Source organism: Tachypleus tridentatus, chromosome 1 (genome assembly GCF_004210375.1).
Source record: "Tachypleus tridentatus isolate NWPU-2018 chromosome 1, ASM421037v1, whole genome shotgun sequence".
Lineage (NCBI taxonomy): Eukaryota > Metazoa > Arthropoda > Merostomata > Xiphosura > Limulidae > Tachypleus > Tachypleus tridentatus.
The window spans coordinates 68,038,865-68,043,610 of NC_134825.1; the positions used below are offsets into that span (position 1 = coordinate 68,038,865).

General features: G+C 33.2%; 2 non-coding genes across 2 annotated transcripts; both read left to right on the forward strand.

The window, feature by feature from the left end:
• Positions 1-72, forward strand: TRNAT-UGU (transfer RNA threonine (anticodon UGU)). The gene has a single exon. It is a non-coding gene; the product is annotated as a tRNA-Thr (tRNA).
• Positions 73-4,120: 4,048 nt separating this feature from the next.
• TRNAT-UGU (transfer RNA threonine (anticodon UGU)) lies at positions 4,121-4,192 on the forward strand. The gene has a single exon. It is a non-coding gene; the product is annotated as a tRNA-Thr (tRNA).
• The last annotated feature ends 554 nt before the right edge of the window (positions 4,193-4,746 follow it).

Genomic DNA, 4,746 nt, shown 5'->3' on the forward strand with positions numbered 1-4,746 from the left:
GCCATCATAGCTCAGGGGTAGAGCACTGGTCTTGTAAACCAGGAGTCGTGAGTTCGAACCTCACTGGTGGCTTGTATAACTTGAACTTGACGGATGTTTTTATTTTCATTACCAAAATAATTGAACAAAATAACATAATATTATTTTACGATAAATATGGGGATACATTATTTTTCATATAATTTAAATTTTCAATAAAAGCGACATTGTTATTTAAAAAATTAAACTGCGTTTTCTATGCTCCTATTAATTTTATACAGCGTGTGGAAATCAATATTTCCAAAATTGCTTGGAAAATAACCTGTTTTTGATATATCTATTATAAAATTCTAAAATTAATATAAATCACAAGTTCGACTTTACTAAAGTTGATAAATGCTCTAGACATGGAGGGAAAATAGAATTTGTTGCTCAAAAACATAATGTAGACACTACTTCCTGCCTTGTTTCTTTACTTTCTGAGAGCCCGTAGATTTGCTAATGTTATTTTTCTGGTAAGCAGTAGATTGTAAAAGTCATTTATGTTATTGGTGTTATTGTTGTTATTATTGTCTAGAAAATATGGTTTGTATAATTCTGTGTTATTTGTTACATAATTATTTACTGTATTGAAAAAATAGGCGTTCACGTCTGGGTCGTTGTGTTTTGAAAGTGTTTTGCAGTTGTTGTCTGAAGGCTTCTGGTTTTTCTTTGTCGGTGTGCGCTAATGTGTTATTTTGTTTTAATGTTGCGTATTTTCTTGTTGTGGCTTCTTTAGTGAGTCTTTTTAGGTGCGACCGAAACTTTCTAGGGTCGGTTTTTCCATTTAGTTTGCAGCAAAAGTTGTCCATTTTTCTTGTTTTAACAATATAATTTCTGGTCTCATTTTATTTCTCATACTGTTTATTTGTGTTTTTATTTCTTTGTCTCTTGTTGCCATGAACTGTCTTCTTAATTGTCTTCGTTGTTTTATGAGTGTTATTAGTTGTTTGTTTGATTTCCATGCGTTATTTTTAGTTATTTGCTGCTTTTAGTAGGCACACCGTGATTATTTGACTACAACTATCAGCTTCTTTGAAGTCGAATTTGTCTTCTTTAAAGGTTATATCTTCATCGGGGGTGAGATCGAAAGTACCATATTGGTACCATATCTACCATATTGGTAGAAGATCACTGTCAACATCTTTTCCCACGTTCAAATTTAATAGCTTTGGTCTGATATTTAAGGAGGTGTCTAAGGTATCAGTTGTATTTGTAGCATACGTGGTATGCGTAGGTTCACTGTCGTTTATTAGGGCGATGGTATTTCATCAATGAATTGCAATAGGTGTCATCCATTTGTATTTGTGGATTTATGTCAAAGTTTTTATGTTTACTATTTAGATCACATATTACAATTGTATTTTGGTTGTGGGAAAGATGTTGTGGAATAGGTTTATGTCAATACATTCGGTTGGTGATATATTTACTATAAAATTCTTAAATTAATATAAATCCCTAGTTTGACTTTACTAAAATTGATAAACGCTGTATATATGGAGTGAAAATAGAAGTTTTTTGTTCGAAAACATAATGTAAACACCACTTCCAGCCTTGTTTCTTTACTTTCTTAGAGCACCTAGTTTTTGGCTGGAAAATACAATATTTCCATTTGGATTCACCGTTTTTCTTATTTTCATTATTTATTTATTTTTTTTATAATTTTATGTTAATTATCGCTCTCAGATCGGAATGTCTATAAAGATAATTCATATTCTGAGGCATATTAGAACCGACTTCTTTTCTTGCCGAAAACTTTTATTCCGGTTACGCGTGGATAAAAGAACAGGAGACGAACTCTACGAACAGACACCAAAGACTACCTGAAGGGGTCACCTGTTCTTACCACTCGTACAACTGTACATTAATGTGTTGTCTACCAGCCAATCATTAGAAACTAAAATGTCACATAAAGGACACTTAACGTTGTGACATTTGTAAAAAGTTGCTCATGCCATGAATCATTAACATAATTACGTACTCTGAAGTTTATAAGTTAACCTTGAGACATATAAATTTGAAAAGCAATAAATAAAAACAATTTGCTGCTGTTAATTTTTGTTTTATTTAGTCTTGAAGCAGAAAACTTTCAGAGGCGTGGTCAGGTGGTTAATGCTCTCGGATCGTAATGTAAGGTTTCGTGCTCGAATCTCTGTGATATCAAACATGCTTTCTCTTTGAACAGTGGGGCTGTTATAATGTGATAGGTCTATCCCACTACTCATTGGTAAAAGAGTAGCCCAAAAGTTGGCGGTGGGTGATGAAGACTAGTTGCCTTTCATCTGGTCTTTCACTCCTAAATTAATGTCGGCTAGCGCAAGTAGCCCTCGTGTGGCTTTGCGCGAAATTCACAACAAGCAAACAATTCTAAGCAATGAGATCAGGAGACCTTCAGTGAGAATAAGCAAGAAGAATGGAGAGTTTTTAAAGACCACTTGAATATACAGTAAAAAACTTTTATCCCTTCTTCTGAGTGAGATATATACACGTATATGGGTGAAAGAGCACTAAAAAAATACTCAAATACAGAAACTGTTAAACGCGAGGAAGTCTAAGACTTCACTTGGACAACGAAAGTGCCGGTCGCCTAAACTGGAGCGATGGCGACAACCACTTAGTAGGAAAAGAACATGACATCTAGAAACCAAGACAATTAAGAAGACAGCTCATGACAACAAGAGACAAAGAAATAAAAACACAAATAAGCAGTATGAGAAATAAAATCAGACCAGAAATTATATTGTAAAAAGAAGAAAAATCGGATAACATCTGCTCCCAACTAAACGAAAAAAAACCGATCCTAGAAAGTTTCGGTCGCACCTATAAAGGCTCACCAAAGAAGCCACAACAAGAAAATACCCAACACTATAATAAAATAACACATTAGCGCACACAAACAAAGAAAAAGCAGAAGCCTCCAGACAACAACTACAAAACACTTTTAAAACAAAACGACCCTGACGTGAACACCTATTTTTACAATAGAGTAAACAGTCATGTAACAAATAACACAGAATTATCCAAACCATATTTCCCAATCAATATTAACAACGATAACACCACAAAATAAATGACTATAATAATCTACCGCTTCTTAAAAATTTACATTAACATAACTCAAACAAGCAATTAAGAATTCAAGAAACAAATCACCAGAAAAGGACGGCATACAAGAAATTCTCTTCAAGAAAGGCACTTCGAAATTATTTGATCATCTATTAGAAATTTTTCATTTATCGCTCTACCCTTGCTACATCTCAGTTTCTTGGAAGCAAGCTAATACATTAATGTTCCATAAAGAAGGTATGCTAGCCAATAAACCAAACAGTTATCGACCAATCAGCCTGACCAGCTGTGTATGAAAAATTCTTGAACGAATAATCAGTAATAGATTCTCCACATTTTTGGAAATAACGTCAAAATTACTCGAGAGACAAAACGGATTCAGAAAACTTAGACAAAAGGCATATCACTTACTAAGGTTAACTGAAACAATAATAATCAGATTTAACAACAAAAGCATTAGGCGAAGAACAAACTATCCTAGGAGCCTAACTGGTAAAAACAATGGAGTAACAGCTGAAACCATCCTCAAAATATACAAAACGTATATAACTGTAATAGACTATGCAGCTCCAGCGTGGATTAACGTTAGCAAAGAACAATTCTAAACCAAACAAGAGTCATTATAAAATATACTACTTTCGACAGCATGTAGAGTGCCCAAAAACCACTTCTTCAAAGTTTATGCATAAATATTCAAACCAACAAACAATAGTAGATAGACCCCTACATACTACAATAAAATATTTCGATAAAATGCGGAGAAAAAATGATTTATTATGTGAACTCGATAGGTATTGCATATAGATAGTCCTGAACACCTCTCCGCGATTAATATACAGATTATATACCTGAACAGAGGAGGAAACAGCACAATACCTTACCGTTGAAAATGTTGTCGAAGAGATGTTCTTAATATTATATTTTTTACGTGTGATTCTTTTAACAATGCTATATTAATATTTTGAACGATAAGTTGATATTAAACATACTGTATAGTTTCTTAACGAAATTATACGTTTTTCAAATAAAGCAACGAGCGATCATAGCTCAGAGGTAGAGCACTGGTTTTGTAAACCAGGGGTCGTGAGTTCGAACTTCACTGGTGGCTTGTACACCTTTAACGTGATGAATGCTTATACTTCTATCATATCCAGTTGAACAAATTCACGTGAAATTACTTTAGGATAAAGATGGCGATACATCATTCTTCACGTATTTTAAATTTTCATTAAAATAGACACCTTTGTTTAAAAAAATTAAACTGCGTTTTCCATGCTTCTATTAATGTTACACAGCTTGTGGAAATCAATATTTTCGAAACTGCTTTTAGAATAAGCCTGCTTTTGACATATGTGTTACCAAAATCTTATATTAATATAAATCCCGAGTTTGACTTTACTAAACTTGACAAATACCTAAGACATGGAGTAAAAATAGAAATTTCTGGTTCGAAAACATGATGTAGACACCACTTCCAGCCTTGTTTCTTTACTTTCTTAGAGCACCTAGTTTTAGGCTGGAAAATACAATATTTGGATTCACCGTTTTTCTTATTTTCATTATTTATTTATTTTTTAATAATTTTATGTTAATTATCGCTCTCAGATCGGAATGTCTATAAAGATAATTCATATTCTGAGGCATGTTAGAACCGACTTCTTT